Raw genomic sequence first — 17222 nt, 5'->3', positions numbered from 1 at the left:
ATTGAGCTTATTTCTCAACCATGCTAAAAATTTCCTTCTAGTGGTTCATGGATAAAGGTTGAAAAAGAAACACTGGGCATTTAATAACAATTCCTTTTATTTTAATTGATCTTGGAGCCTCTATTGATCATGCACAGAAACACACAGACAGCGGTAAAGTTTACACGGCTGCTGTGGGGTATACACCTACCACCTGGAGAAAGGAAAAAAACCATACATCAAGTCGACTGGGTAATCAGTGAAACGTAAATGAAATAAACTTCATAAAATATGCCTAGTCTTCGGCATGCATGCTAGATATCATGACATATTTTTATTATCCTCTCAAAAACAGTTTTCTTTTGAATTGCGTTTCAATTATATTTTTAAAGCAGAGCCCGTAACTCATTTGTCGATGCTAATTCATGCCCGCTAGCAAATACCATGAAGGTAGCCTTGCGCTTATCATCTTAAGAACCCAAACCCACAATTTTCACTACTGAGTGGCTTTTATCTACCCGTTTACTGTTATCTGCAATAAAGCAAGTCATAATTGCTACAAGGAAGATCATAATAATTAAATGACTATCTGACATACTACATTACTATTTGGATGGCTTTATGACCAGATAACTGCTAAGAGAGATGAAGGTAGTAGGGTGTCAGGGAGGGGACCTCGCTGCCAAGTGACCCTCTGCATCAAACAAGTCCTTGGAGACTTTTACTGATGGGATCAGGCTAGCTCTCATTAGCCGCTGCAAGAACATGGCTTGCTAATCCAGAAAGGTTTCTCAGTGTGATGATAAGCACATATGGCTGAAGGGTTCATGTTCAGGAATAATTGAGAAATTGCTCAACTTCAGACTCACTCTTAGAGGGGCATCTTCCCCTGGTCCCTCTCTACTTTCTACTCTGTTACTGCCATCTTCCTACCCTCTCCTCTCTTCCCCACCCAGGAAGACCTCCTTGCCCATCCAATAAGCAACTCCAGGTAAACAGGATTCAACAATCAACACAATGTCTCCAACCTCAAATAAACCATGCCCTCCATTCCCAGAAGCCCTACAGTGATCTCTGGCCAGGACCATCATGACGGCCTCCTCTTGTCTCCCTACCTGTCTCGTCCAGGTACCAATCCCTTTGAAAACCACAGATTAAGTCCTGCCACTCATCTTTAAAAATGTCTTCATGAGGAGATTGGCAAACAAGAGCCCTGCAATGTGTGACTGCAGTTCACCTCTCTGACTTTCCCTGCAGACTGACCTCATTGCTACCCCACACTTGTTGTTCCTCCCTTTCTCTTTCCTTATCCTGACCTGGACCCAACACACAAGTCCCTGTCTATGAAGCCCGCTGCCACCCCATGGGCAGAATAAGAGCTGATTCTTGGCAGCCATGTGGCATTCTGGGAACACCTTTATTAAACTACCACATACTGCATCACATCCACCTGCCCACCTGTCTGCCTCGCCACAGCCTGAGGCCTCTTTGCAGTCGGGGTCATTCACCTTTGTATCTCCAGAGCTGAGCACAGCTCCTGACACAGAGTGAGTGCTCAATAAATTTCAGTTCTCACTAAACTGAAAACATGTATGTACCTTTTATACGTTATATTTGTAATATCTAGGCATATGTATGTATTTTAGTAAGATAGCCATCGATTTATTAGTAAGCCTAAATCTCTAAATCCCATTTTAGTGTCATATTTAAGGAAAAAAGTCCAGTTACATAAACTCGATGTGTATGGAGAGGTCATAGGATAGCTCCTATAGGATTATCAAAATGACATTTGTATTTAACCTCATTTTTATTGCTTAAAATGAACACCTCCCTACATGGGCATACAAGACTCAATTCGCCACCTTCATGTTTGAAAGTCTTCACCCCTCCAGATAGGCATACAGGACTGTCACTTGGAGATACACGTATCCTTAACTCACCAGTCCAAGTGTGGGCATCTACAATGTCAAATGCCACGTGGGGATAATCACACGCTGATGTGCATTACAAAGTCCTCTCGCCCGTGGCAATCCCCGCCAAGCAACACAACTCACCAGCGCCTTCCCTAGAATTCCTTTCCAGCTGAGTCTCTACCCCAGTCTCCCACCGTACAGCTTCCTGAGCATTTCCGCAACCCTTGTCTAAACCTGTGTTCACCTCTGTAGTTTTTAGATAACATTACAGCAATTTCAAGTTGGTAACTTAACAATTCTAATGCCATTCTCTAAGATAATTTTTTTTTAAAATAATCTTTCTCAGAGTCATCATGGCGGCTTGCCCTCTCCAGTATTTCTTTCGACAGGCAAACTTTGATTATTTGACTGCCCCAGGGGATGTGCTGAGGTTTAAGTTAAGTGAGATTTCAGGTAATTGGAAGAGTTTGTAATGTGAACTATAGTAGCTGGGGGGTATGTGGAATTCACTGACAGTGTTGGTTAAATGAAGTTTTGAATAAGGAAGGTTTGCCTGAATATCTATTTCAATCCTTTCACTCCGGTTATTTTTCCTTTCCTCCCCATCTTCCCAGTCTTGACACTACAAAGAATGGCCTATAGAGGTGAGGAGGAAGCATAAGGGGGAAAGGTTGGCTTGCCTTGTAGTTGGCCATAAAAGGGCTGGGAACCCCCTTCTCATTCACTGAAGAGAGCATATATTTTTAAACACTATTGCTTGCCTAAGGTGAATTTGCCGTCTCCACGTTGCTAGGCTGATCTGACCTTGCCTCGGGCCGAGATGTTGATGGTGGGGCGTGCAGTTCTGGTTTGTTTCAGAGATCAGATGTTCAGGATGGAGCACTAAAATTACCCACGCACCTGAGGCTCTCCCTTCTCCATCCAGGTAGACAGGGGCCTGGGGTACACGGGATACAGGCGACAGCTCACTCACCAATCCTCGCACATGCAATCACATATTATATAATAGTCACATGTGGCATGTAATGATAGATTCTCTGGTTACTTCATTACATGATAATTTGATTCAGTTGCAGAGGGCTTTTCTTGGGGGCTGGGTAGCAGTAAAAGCCAGGGAGCCATGGATAACTTTTGGTCAAACTGTCTTTAAAAGCTGTCAACCTGCAGGGGCTCATCTTCCCCTTGTCTCAAAAAAGAAATTACATAAAGACCCTAATATCCCCACTATGGATGAGCTACAGGACCCTCTTGCATGTCTCTTAGCTCTTAACCCCTCAGATCTGCCCCCCAAACGCCCTGGGGCAGAGGGGACCTGTAGCTGTGCTTCCACTTTATATGTGAGGTACTTTTAAAGGGTTGCATTTGCCAAACTGGGATTGATTCTGTACTGTCCTTTACAAAAGGTATTCAGGAGATACAGAGACAATGGCATCATTAGTAGAAACAGTGTGGCACCTGGGATTTAGAGTAAAATGTGGGTTTCACTGCAATCCCCTACCACTGGGCCGGGAGAAGCCACTCACCCCCTCTGTGCTTCAGTTGCCTCTTCTATAAATGATGATATGAGTAACCAGTACCATTTTTGGAGGCTACTCAGTGCTCAAACATGATTCAGCATTTCACATATATAAATCATGAAACTTCATCACAACCCCAAAAGGTCAACGTTATTATTCCCTTTTACAGATGAGGAAACTGAGGCTCTAAGAAATTTAAAAAAAAATCATGCAACTTGTAAGTGGCAAAGGTGAAATGTGATCCCAGGCTTGTCCCATGCCTTTTCTGCCACAGTGTCCTGCCTCTCTCACAGAAGAGTCTAAGGATTCTGTAAGATAGCGCATGTAAAATAAAAAAAAAGAACATTAAAAAGTACTCAATAAATCCTAAAGGCACCGATCTTAATTATCATAGCACTCAAAAGAACTGTGTCGGTGCTATTCAGAGAAAGAAAACAATCGCCATTCCTACTAAGATCCTAAGATCTGCTTTTCTGAAAACTATCTCCCTGCTGGGGTGAGTAATTCATGAGAGGGCCAGAGCGCTCAAGACGAGGATTCAACTCAAGCTGGAGCATTTGTGGAAATACTCCTGGGCTCCCATCTCTCGGATACTTGAGTCAGGTGCAGATACTCTAAAGCAAGGAGGTGTTCCATCCCAGCAGCCCCAAAAGGCAGTCATCGGCAGACTAGAGATCTTGAAATCAGCCATGCAAATCCATCACCACTTTAATTATCCAAGTAAATAGAGCTCTTACCACCATATGCCAAGATGCTAATCAACCATGATCATTACAGCTTGTGGTTCTCTCTGGATGTGAACCACAGAGTCTTCCGAAAGGGCCTCTGGGGCCCAAATTTCGCATCCAGGATGAAGGTCTCCCCAGCTGAAGCTGGTGGCTGGGAGCTGGTTTTGCCCTCTCTCTACAACTTGCTCATATTTTTCTGAGAACCGTTAATTTCCTCCTGCACTTCAGCTTCATCCTGCTTACTTTCCACCAACTCTAGGCAGTACTAATTATTAAGAAATTTTCCTCAGTGAGAACTGTCAGTTCAGACCTCAGCCTGACAGCATAAAGTTAGGTGGAGATTCATTCTGGATCACGGGTGGGTGTGCGATCCTGGTGATTCAAATCACTGGAGATTTCAGAGGACAGGTTAAATTGTCAACACTTTTTAAGGCAAGGATTCTGTCCAGGTCTCTTTCTCTGAGTGATAACAGTGCAAATGGGTTGATTATGTTAGCAAAGGCTCCCGTGAGTGACCTGAGTTAATTATGGCTTTCAAGGAAGATGGTGAAATCCTCATTGGCTACAGCTCACCAACGGACCACAAGACAATATTGGGCAGAAGTTTACTTGTTTTCCTTGACAGTCATTTTGTCCACCACCACCATTACCTCCAGATCATCACAGTTCATCAGAAGAGCATTTAAATGACAATAAAATAGGTTGCTCCATTTTACTCCTCTCCAAGTATGGAATTAAGACGTGACACTTAAAAAATTCCTTGGAGAAGGGCACACAGACATCAACTGATGCAGGTCATGTCACGCTTTGGGCACTTCTTTTTCAGTAAAGAAAATTCAGTGATAATCAGGATCACTACAGATAGTAGCATCAAGACAAAGTACTGACTATGTCATCAGGCTGACCACTTCAGAAAGAAAAGAAATTTCAGAGGCAAAGAGAACTACAAGCATAGGGAGAGCAGTGGCTATCCCACGTAAGACCCTGAACGTGGCGGTCTGACTTTTCTGGATTTCATTCCCTGGCCTGCCACATCTAGCTGAATGACCTTGAGCAAATTAATCCATCTCCTGTTGAGCCAAAGACCCCAATTCTGCAAAAGGATGACTATGATGGTATCTACGTCACAGGGTTTACGAGAAGATTAATGGAGATAATGAAACAAGGTCTTTAGCCCAGTAACCAGCATGTAGCTGGCATTTACTGAGAGGTATCTTTACCATCATCATCATCATCATCCAGAATCGTCATCTTCATGGATTCCTCAGGACTGGGTGCTGTCCACATTGTGTGGGAGGCACAAAGACTAAGTAGTTACAACAAGTCCTTGGGCAAGTTCCACCCAGCCTGCTGGACCCAGGTCCCGGATATGACCAGGGAAGCATAAGTCAAAACACAGACGGCAGACCTCCCTCTACCATGTATCGTGTATCAGGTACTGCTCTGGACATTTTACGCGCATTAGCTCATTTTGGTCCTCACAATGAGACCCCATGAGATCAGTCATGCTATGATCCCTTACATACATGTGACGTGTTGGCCAATAAGATGGAAGCAGAGGTGTCCTGTGGAACTTCTGGGAAGTTTCCTTCGGGGGATGGGCACACTTTGTTTTATGTCTTTCTCCGTCATGCAATATCTTGGTTCACAAAATGGAAAGCCTCATGCTTAGAATGGAGTGGCAGACCAGAGAAACTGAAGGTGCCTAGATCCCTGACAGACCGTGAGCTGCCATATCAGCCCTACACTGCCTACCTCCAAAGTTATTGTGCTTGACAGAGAAATGCAGATAAGTCTATCATATTTGAACCACTGTTGTTTCTGGTAGTACATTAAAATTGATCCTAAGTAATATGCCAACATGCCCAAACAACTGACATTGAGGAAAGTTGGCACCTTACAATGCCAGATATGTAACTGAGTTCACATTGGAAACCAGCAGGTGACATTGGATATCCACAACACAAAGTCTATAAATACTATATAAAGGTATTAAATAGAATTTAAATGAAAGAATATTTTCATTCTGGCTCCATAAGTCAAAATACACACTTCCTAAAAATGAGTATTTCACTGTACCAGGTTGGTTGGTTGGTTGGTTGGTTGGTTGGTTGGTTGGTTGGTTCATTCATTCATTCAGTGAGGCTGTAGTAGAGGGGAAAAAACACAGGCTTTGGAATCAGAAGATCCTGGGGTTCAAATCCCAGCTCTTGCATTACTCACATATTGTCTTACGTTTGCTGATCATCTCTCAGCTCTATTGACCATAGCTACAAAATGGTGGTAACCCTCGTTGCCTCCCAAGGCTGTGGTGAAGAATAAACGCAATTGCATATATGAAACATCCAGTATAGGACTTGGTACACTAAAAAATGCTCAATAAAAGGTTTCCCTTTTCCTTCAAATACATACCTGAACTGAACATTATATGAAAAATACTTCATGTTGTGCCTGGCACACAACAAGTGCTTAATAAATGGGAAAACATTAGAATCACTTTACTGCTATTAGTAATAATAATGCTACCAAGAGTAGTAGTAGCAATCAGAGTAGTGGTCATAATAATAGTGGTAGTAAAATAACCAAAAGCTAAACTGAGAGTGAAATGGGGGAAGTGTCCCAGATGTGTGTGGTGAATACCCACATGATTAAGACTTAACCACTCAGCATCGAGTAGGACAGTTTTTCCAGGAGACAAGTGAAATTTTTCTCAGTGTCTTCACGCATGATTCCAATAACCAAAACAACTATTTTCCTAACCCGCCAATGTCACCTGAAAAGAACGTTTCTCTGAACCCAGCTGTTTAAGCTGTCTGGTGAATTTCTCTCCTCTCTTAAAAATGATTTCTTTAAAAGAAGTGGAGGAATGAGGTGAACCAGCTGCCTGGAATTTGCTCTCCTAGAAAAATCTTTGTTCCGCATGCTAGGATGTGAGGTGCCCTTTCCAGCGCATGGTCAGTGGGACATACAGCATGATACACGTGCACTCAAAGAAACGAGCAAGCCAAGGAAGACACAAGCAGGCCATGCAAAAAAAAAAAAAAAAACAACCCAGGAAAACCTCAAGGTCACTGGCTCTGCAGCCTATTTAGTTCTATTTAGTTCTAGAGCTAACTAGAATCCCTAATGTCGGACATCTGGGCTTAGTGATAGTGGGGAACAATATTATCAGTATTTCTAAGTCAGAGGCTCAAAGTCCAACAAATGCATGGTTTGTCTGTACCGTGGAATCCTACGCTGCCATTATGACCGATGGTTATGATGATAAGGATGATGAGTTAGTGACACGAAAGCTATTCTCTACTTACTGCGGAGCAGGAAAAAGAACAAGTTATAAAAACAGCATACAGTGACAGAAGTCAGAATAATGGTTACCTGGGAAAGAGGCTGACTGGGAAAGGACAAACGGAACCTTCTGGGAATCTAGGAATGTTCTATATGTTGATCTGGCTGGCGGTTATGCCGGTACGTGCACGCGTACAATGACACCGAGCATTCACTGCCTGCATGCATTTCACGTCACACGAATGAAAAAGTAAAATGGCGTATGACATACTCAGTTTTAGAAATCAAGGCATGGGAAAATGTCTGGAATATTATACACTAAAATGCAAACAGCAGTCAGCTCTGAGTACTGGAATTAGGTTTTTTGGGGGTCTTTTTGTTTTGTTTTGTTTCTCTTTTAAATACATCTATATTTTCTAAATTTAGGGATGCAATGAATTCATGCCTATTACTCGGATATTTAAAGTTGAATCTACCATGATCCAAGGTTTTATCAGCTACTCACTTTTCTTTCCAAACCTCTCCTCATTCACAGATTCAGTCCATCATGGGCAGACCCACAGCTCCCTAAGGAAACGCTCTGTGCTGGGGGTGAAACAGGAAGAGGTGGGGAGGTGAATCCTTGGCATGATTAGATTTTCTCACCATGCTCGGATGGGTCTGGGTCACCAGGCACACCTGCCTTCAGCCTACAACAGCAGAGGTGGTGTCCTGACAGTTTTTCAAGATATGGTCACATCTGCAGGTCTCCAGGCACCACTCTCACTCAACTTCCAGCCCATGTTGAAGTCTGGCCAGGAATCTGGAACCAGACCCCAAAAGTCATTTTTCAGTTCAGTTCATGGGTTTATAGCTAGGTCAGAGTGATATGAGCAGGCAAAAGGTCTGAACCCAAGGCTCCCAGTGGGAAAAACACCTAACTTGAAGTTAAAAGGCCTACCTCCACACACCAGCTTCTTGAGGAATAATCATAAAGAAGGGCTCTGAATTTCAGTTTCTTTTTCTATAAAATGAGGACCCTCCACTCATTCTGACAAAGTGGTTATAAGGATTGGATTAGGGAATGCAGAGGAACGTGACAACATCCTGCTGGACTTTGCACCCCAACTTTTAGCAAAGTGCCAGGGACATAGTAAATCCTTTTGAATATCAGTGGAAGAAAAACAGATGTAAGGAGTTATTTTTTATTATTTCTCATGATGAGAAGATGACCATAGGAACCGAAGAAATTACACAATTTCTTTGCATGAGAGTCAACTGTGGCTGGCAGATATCCTTTGAGCAAACTTAAATTCCGGTCCAGAGCAATGTGAAAGGCTGGCGCATGTTCAGACACACAACACAGGTCAGAGCCCATTATACAAAGGAACTCTTTATAACCCAATGACTTCCCACCCACAGCTTCTGCCTAACTCTTTTCAAGCAGTATATCTAATACCATAAAATTCCAGTTTGGAAGAAAGGAAGGAAAAGAAGGGAAGGAGGAAGAAACTGACTTCTAGTAAATTCATAAATCCCTTAGCGCTTATTAAAGGAGATTTGACTTACTACCTTTAAAATATCACAATTTATATTTTGAAACTCAGAAGAGCTGTGAGACTTTGGGGGAAAGAAACGGATGAGAATGGTTTATGACAAAAAAAAAAAAAAAAAAAAAAAAAAGGATGTCCTTGTTTTAATTCAGTAGTTTTTCAATTCAAGTGTTAACTGAGAGCCCAATAGGTTTGTCATTTCTTTGAAATTTTTTTACTACACACAGGACTTTGCGCTGGGCACAGCAGGCGATTCACAAATGAATCAGCCCTTTCCTGCTCTGAGTTAACTCCAGGCTAGAAGCGAGGCAAGAACATAATTCCAACGTCAGGCGGCCAGGAAGACGCTGGTCACGGAGGTGTGCTTACCGTGTTTCCCCAACAATAAGACCTAGCCAGACAATCAGCTTTAATGCATCTTTTGGAGCAAAAATTAATATAAGACCCGGTCTTATTTTACTATAATATAAGACAGGATATAATATAATATAATATAATATATAATATAATATAATATATAATATAATATAATATAACATTCCAGGTCTTATATTAATTTTTAATCCAAAAGATGCATTAGAGCTGATTGTCCAGCTAGGTCTTATTTTTGGGGAAACACAGTAGATGTTATAGGATCGCAGAAGGCAAAGGGGCTTTCAGTTAGGGGTAAGGCAGTCGTGACCAAGCCTTGAAAGAAGTGAGAAGTGAGAGAACAAGAGTTCCAGGCAGAGGGCATAGCCTGACCAAAGGCCAGGTATATGGGGACCGGAAGTGTTTCTGTTTGCCAGGAGCATAGGACATGTGAAAAGGAAAAATACAAAATAAGGCTAGAACATCTGGTTAGAATGAAAGTAAGAAAGGCCTTAAATGACAACACAGTCTGAACCAAAGTGAGAGCCAATAGGAGCCATGGAGGTCTTTGAGTAAGGAAGCGTCACGACCAGAGTACTGCTTCCAGTCACTTGAACAGGCAATAATGAATGGGAAGGAAAACTACAAGGAGGAGACAGGAGGCAGGAAGGCCCGTGGCTGATGGAGGCACCTGCAAGAGTCCAGTGGGGAAGGGATTACTGTTACTTATTTGCCAGTAAGTGCTGTAGCTTTTCCTGAGCTTTAGCATAGGCCTAATAGGAGGCTTATTCAAAGCCCCTAACAAAGGAAGAAAGTAGACTGGTCAGCAGATGATTCTGAAGACCAGAGAGAGGTAACGAATGGGAAGGGACTGAACCATTCGAGCAGGAGATAGGACTGGGAGACAGTAAGAGGGATACAAAATCAGAAGGTGAACAAGGGGAGTGCAGAAGGGGCTGCGGGAACGGCCGGTGCTCAGAAATTGACTGAGTAGCTACAATCGTGCTGGAAGGTTTGGCCACACTGAAGACCGTTGGGAAAGAAGAAAAGGTTACAGACTGACCCTGACAGCACTCACCAGGCTGGAGCAAATTAAAAAGCAAATTGGAACTGGCTAGAAAAAGGGAGTCCCATTCCTGCCACCTCCAATATTGCCTTGGTCATGGGGTCTGCAGATGGCAGAGCAAGCAGATACGTCAATCTGTGCCCCATCAATATGAATTTTCAATGGCATCATCTTGACAGCTGGCAGCTGACACATCACCTCTCTCTGTAGAAGCATCTCTGAAGGTCTGGGGAGGGTTTTCCTACAGCCCGGGCAAGGATAGGACCGCCACTTCAGCAGTGCAGGGTTGGGGACTTTAAAACACACTCTCCCATCATCTCACTTTGTCCTCCTTAAATGAGAGACACAAAGCAGATATTCTGAGCCTCACTGTCTAAAGTGCAGACAAGTAGAGAAGACAGGACGTTTGCCCAAGACCATGCCGCTACCTAATACTGGAGCTTGATGACTTCTTAAACTCACTGCAGTCTGAGCCAGAAAGCTGGCCGGGACACCGGCATGTGCTGGGGCCGTATGGCCACACTCCCAGATCCTTCAGGGCCATGATCAGCCTGGGGGAGAGGCTGGAAGTAGGGCGCACCAGCAGGTGAGCAGGGCTGGCTCCGAGAGAATGTCGCAAATGGCAAGGTGAATAGTTTTTCTTTCCATCTTCCCTTCTCTTTATTCCCCACTTCTTTCCTTCTGCAAGTACCGGCAAAGTATCATGTGCCTGGCATTGTGCTAGATGTTGGGGACCACCCACATCTCTGAGGGTCCCCTATGCTCAGGAACCACATTACCTTGCCTTCTTATCCTGCCAATAATCCCCACATCGTTTTCCAAAATGAAATACACCATCTACTTCTGAACCTCTTGAGGCTCAAGTGGAGGAGATGATATTTGAGCTGGGCTTTAAAGTAGGAGATAAGCAAAGGCTTAGAGATGCCTCGGGGTATGGAATGATCTGGTAACAGGCAGGAGTTCTAAGGAGAGTGGGGGAGGTGGCGAACATTAGGGGATACGGGGTAGTTACTGGGGATGAAGAGGGAGCAGGGTTCACTCTGCAGACCCGGGAAGCCGTCAGAGTTTCCGGTATAGGAGTCGGAGATCACTTCCGTGCTTGGAACAATAACTCCAGTAACTGCATGGAGGAAAGACCTTAGCTGCTGCTGCAAATGCTCTGAGGAGCATGGATGAGAACCTGGGCCGTGGTGCGCTAGTGGGAGTGGGGACATGGAGTCCTTACTTGAGGACTTGTACAAAAGCAGAAGATGCGGGCCCTGATCATAATTAAATTGGTGGGTCGGATAAGTGGGGAAGAAGAATCAAAGTGATGTTAATTGAGATGAGATGGAAAAAGGGAAGGCGGGATAGGAAAGGCAGAGCCAGAGGGAGGATGACTTTATGGAGGGCACACTGAGTGTGAGGTGCCTCGGGGACATGTCCAGGGGCCACATGGAGGGATGCAGAAGCCCAGTGTGTAGGGAAAGAAGAATGGAGAGTCAGAGGCCGCACAGCCAGGTGTCAAATAGGTTCAGCCCTGAAGAAAGACCACTGGGTGCGGCAAATAAGAGGCTTGCCTTGGGTGACCTGACAGGAGCATTTTCAGGAGCAAAGAAGGGGTAGGAGGCAGACTCAGGTGGGGTGACAGTGGATGAGAGCAAGGCGACAGAGGTACAGGTACAGGAACAGGTACAGGCAGGCTCCTGTGTCCTCCTCGATCCTCGTGCCCACCCAGCCCCTCACATACACTCTTGGCAAATCAGTTACCTTCCCAACGCATCCAGGCAACTTCTGCCCTGCTCAGAGGGTACAAGCATGTCCCTGGCCACCTCCAGAATGAAGGCCACATTCAGGTCCCCAGCACCCTGTACAGATAACAGGGCATTCAAGGCCTGCCTAACAAACAACACCCGACGCCCTACTATGTGTCACCAACCAGAGCCCAAACGATTTAGGATCTCCCAGACAAGCCCTACATTTTGCCACCTCTGCCACCTCCCCTCCTTCGGACTAAAACACCCTTCCTAGGCATCTCCACTTGCGGAAATCCTGGCCCAACTGCCAACTTCATCAAGAAGCTTCCTCAATCCCCCAATCTGAATTAACTTCCCCTTACTCTGCAGAGCATGTATGACAACGTGTCATGGCATAGTGGCCTTTTCCCTACTCTCTATCACCACTGGACTGTAAACCCCTTGAGAATAATTATTATATGCACAAGGCTTTGCACACAATAGTACCCACTACGTGCCTGGTACATTGAGCGCTGGCTGACCTTCTCCCCTGCTATCCTGTCCCACTGAAGTATCCCTGGGCTGTCCTTCACTCCTTCATGCCACCCAACCAACCTAACACTGAGATGGATGTATCCTGATGACATTAACCCCCCACCAGTGTGTCCGCCATGAATGAAGCTATAGGTGGGCAGGCACATCCATGAGTCTCTTTCCATAAATGAGGATACGAAATCAAAATAAAGGCCCTGCAAATGGGCCAGCACGGAGTCGGTCCTGGGATTCCATATCAGAATCCTCATTCAGGTCCTACTCCTCTTCAGCCATAGCATGAAGCTCATCATTCTAGAATTCCTGTCTCCTACCCAACGCAGTCCATTCTCTTAGGAGTTCGCTGACTCGTGTCAGAGTTAAGATCCACACCCAGGGAAGGTCTTTCCTTTCTCAGGGAGCATCTAAGCGCTGTGAGAATGACTTTGAACCTCCGCTACATAATGCAATAGGATGAAGAGCTCCCTCCAAGCATGGGTGGTCATGGATGATGTCGTGAGGGATGTGGGTTTCTATTCCACCTTGAAGGACTAATAAGGCTGTGGTCAGGGTATGAGAATAAGGTACATGCCAGAATGCACGACAGATCAGTTTGGCTGCTGCAGCCAATTTATGAGAGGAGGAATGAGTCATAAGGCCAGTTTGAGGAGGGCCTTGAATATCAACAATGGGAAGCCATGGACGGCTTCTGAGTAGGAGAACCTGGTGTAAAGTGCTTTACTTTTTAAGGTGGCTGAATAGGTTACTTGTATAGAGGGTAGACTGGCTTGAAGATGATCTGATATCCTGAACGTGATTAAGACGTGCTACAATAAAATAGCATAAGATAATGGAAACAAAGTAGACTAGAACAGGTGAAATGAAAACGGGAAGATTTCAAAATAAAAAATCAACCAAAAGTTTCTGTTCTTGGGGACCAGGCATCCCCAACGAATGGTGCCATTTTACCTGATGGGCCAGAGAGAGACGCAGACTTTTCACTAAGCAAAGTCCTCTGCCATGAGGTACCCCAAACCCCAGTATGGTTTTAGTGGTGGAAAACCAGGGAGTGACTAAGAAATGTCATTCACTCTGGCCATTTTCATTCAGGGACTAGCCAAAGTCTCTAATCTTCAACCAATTATTTTATTCAATGTGAAAGTCAGTAAATTAATTTTTAGCATAATAAGAGTAGAAATTGTCAATTTTAGAAGCACATATGCGAATTTCCCTGTACAGGAGAGAACATGAATCCCATTAGTTAAAAATAGCAGTTGTGCTCACTTTCCCCCACATGCTAATTTTAATAAACTTACTCTGAAATTAGCCTGCCTTTATGAAGATAGCTGCTCATCAAAAATGTTTCCAGTAAGCACTAAGCTTGCCTCGTAAGAGTTCAAGTGCTCCCAGGAAACTGTGAACAATGCAGAGTTCTAAATGGAACTCAGTGTCCTCTCACCAGACTCTCACCCCCCGCAACCTTCATTACACCTCGCACCACCACTTTCTAGCCACCAATCAAGGGTCAGCTTGGACTCACTCTATTTCATCTTCCCAATCCAGTTGGCTATCAAATCCTGTAAGGGTCTTCCTTTAAAATCTTTCTTGTAGACATCCCTTTTTCTCTATTCTCACTGGTACTGCATCTTCTTACCACTTCATTCATTCAAACATCCAGGCATTTATATATTCTACACTTATTGAGTAGATACAAAGGGCAAGGTACAAATTAGTAACTAAGGTCACAAATTAGTAACGTATGTTCCCTACTCTCAAGAAGATCTTTTGGGTTCAGTGGAGAGACAAGTCGAAGGTTAATTAGAAAACTATATGATAAGTGGTATTATACACATGCAACAGGAATAATTGAGAATATTGATGGTGAGAGAAAAAAGTAGATTATAAGTCTCTCATCTTATCTTTCCCTGATTCCTGGCAAAGTTACCAAAGTTGTCTTTATTTGGTAAATAACGGCTTGTAGACGACAAGGCTCAGTGATTACTGAGTTCAGTGGAAACAAATCTATCTCAAGTAATTTTTGTCAACTTGTACTCCAGCTACAAAAGCATTCAGTGACTCTCTATTACCAGCTACCTTAGAGCACACCCTTCTGTTTTGCTTTTGAAGTCGTTTACCATCTTGTCTACCCTGGCTGTCCAACCTTTAAGTCTGCTATACGTTAACCCACTAGTTTCAGTATTTATCTGGAGCATTTCCTCAAAGGTCAACCACCAGCCCAGTGTTCACACTTGCTTCCTGTCATGATGGCCCATGCCCTCTTCAACCAAAGGGGAGGGATCTGGTTCAAGCTCCACTTCTCAGATGCTTTTTCCTACCTCAAGCCTCACCAACTGCCTATATATGTGTCTAAGACATCCTGTTCACTACTGTGCGTTGTTTTTTCATTGCCTCTATGGAGACAATGGCACAATAGTTTCCCAAAGTTTTCCTCCGCTCAGGAGTGACTTGGGGGCCGCAGAATATGATCTTACCCACACTGTGTGCACTAGAGCGAAGTTCCCCATGCCTAGAGCAGTGAAGAAACACTACATCCACTTGTTCTTCATTCACCCAAAGTAGCATGGTTATGGTACTGACAGCCAAAGGGTCAGCAGAGGCCCGAGAGGGGATCAAGGGAGGACACAACAGTGACCTCCAGTGACCATTGACCAGATTCAATTTGAAATAAGGAGATCGTGACTCAACAAAAATAGTGCAGACCAGATGTGTGCCCTCCACCCCATCACCTCTGCCAATGGCTGTGTACTATTTAAGCACCCTACCACTTAAATACAAGTTCAGGAAAGGGGTAGGCATGATTCCAGTCCAGATTCCATTCCCACCACCCTTATCATGGGAATTTGTCATCAAAATTAAGGTGTTTTGCCAAAATAAAGACGTTTTCATTCCATGAACACCTGCGTTTATGTCCTGAGGGTCATTTTCATTGTATTGATGGCCACTAAACACTTACTTGGCAGTTGGAGAACTGAACACTGACATGTATGATTTCCTTTGACCCTCACAACTATAAGTACTTTATCATTCTATCTAAAGAGGAGAAAAATGAGGCTCAGAGAAGTTGCACAATGCAGTGATTCTCCCTTTTCTGGCAAACAGCTTCCACTGTCCCAACCGCTGTTAATCCCTGTGGTTCATGCAGGGTCTGTGCACAACTCCAGGCCTAAGACAATCAGATCACTTCACTCCTGCGTGATTTCTTCCAGGGCAGATGAATGATCTAAGTGGGTCCAAATGCAATAACTCCTGGGCTTTTGTGGGATCTACTTCATAAGAGTTTCTGGATTCCCCCCTGGACTTGAACTTGAGAGGATGGGAGGCTGAGACTGCAGACAGGCATCAAGCAGACCCGGAGATGGAGAGAAAGCATCTGTCTGAGTGCTGAATCCAGCTCTGCCCAAAGTCAACCCATCTTGGAATTATTAGTCACGTCGGCCGTAGTAGTTTGCTTGGGCTGCCACAACAAATTGCCATAAACAGGGTATTTTGAACCAACAGAAACTAATATTCTGATATTCTTGGGAGTTGGAAGTCCAAAGTCAAGGTATCAGCAGGGCCATGCTCCCTAACAAGGCTCTAGGAGAGTATCCTTCCCTGCCTCTTCCTAGTTTCTGGTAGTGGCCAGGGATCTTTGGCATTCCTTGGCTTTCGGCTACATAACTCTGATCTCTGCCTCTGCCATCAGGCCTTCTTTCCTCTGTGACTTCATACTGTCTTCCCTCTGTGCGTTTCTGTGTCCAAATTTCCCTCTTCTTATCATAAGAATGCTGGTCACTGAAGTAGGAGCTTACTCTAATGACCTCACCCAAATAAGGTAATATCCACTAATACAGAGAATTAAGACTTGAACGTATTTTGGGGGGGAACAAAATTCAACCCACAACATAAGCCAATAAATTCCCTCTGAGCTAAAACACTTGGGTTGGGTTTTTGATCATTTGCATTCAGAAAGGGGTAGAGCCACGACTCACCCCCAGTTCTCAGTCAACAATCAAGACCCAAAGCTGTGCCCTTAACCACAAGGCTGGATTATATATGATTCAACCTCTCCCAAAAGTCAGTGGCTGTACTTTGGTAGAGGCCCAGGTCGACTGTCTTCTGTCCACCTCAAGCCACTGTATATATAACACAATCACGGAATACGAGAGTGATTGCTATCTAATTAATTAACCAAAACCCAAATAGTGAAATTAAATTAGGCATGGTTTAATCATAGGGCAGTAGGCTGAGAGATGACCAGGAGTTTTATCTTAGAAATAAAAAGTTATTGATTGTCCGCACGGCTGCATTTCAAGATTTCCCCCTGATTTTGAAAGATCACCTCAGGTGGTGATAAGAAGAACATTTCCCCTCCCCAGACATTTAATTTCCAAAGTAGAACACCAGCCATGTTTCTTTCACATGCATGGCCGTGTTTACTTCAGGGCCTGAGAGAAGGCTGTAATTTCAGCTTGTTACACTAAAAATATGAAAATCAAACTGATCTCTGTAGGATCGTTGTAAATGAAAACTGCTTCCTAGAGGCAAACCAAGGAGGCGGACTGATTGATTGAGAGCACAGGGCTCTGGGCAGGAAAGGCAATG

General features: G+C 44.1%; 1 protein-coding gene across 5 annotated transcripts in view; it reads right to left on the bottom strand.

Annotated features, from left to right (window-relative positions):
* Positions 1–17222, bottom strand: part of CCDC149 (coiled-coil domain containing 149) — a 101182-nt gene that overhangs the window by 80532 nt on the left and 3428 nt on the right. For 2 of the 5 annotated variants that reach the window (XM_081062376.1, XM_081062378.1), the window contains exon 1: positions 6217–6284. The exons of the other annotated variants lie outside the window; for them this stretch is intronic. The gene's annotated coding sequence lies outside the window, so the exon portion shown is untranslated. Of the gene's footprint in view, positions 1–6216; positions 6285–17222 lie in introns of those variants that run through there. 5 annotated transcript variants of the gene reach the window in all.

Source organism: Rhinolophus hipposideros (genome assembly GCF_964194185.1).
Source record: "Rhinolophus hipposideros genome assembly, chromosome: 1".
In the NCBI taxonomy this organism is placed as follows: domain Eukaryota; kingdom Metazoa; phylum Chordata; class Mammalia; order Chiroptera; family Rhinolophidae; genus Rhinolophus; species Rhinolophus hipposideros.
Note: the sequence above shows the minus strand (reverse complement) of the source record. Positions and strands in the feature narration are given on the sequence as shown.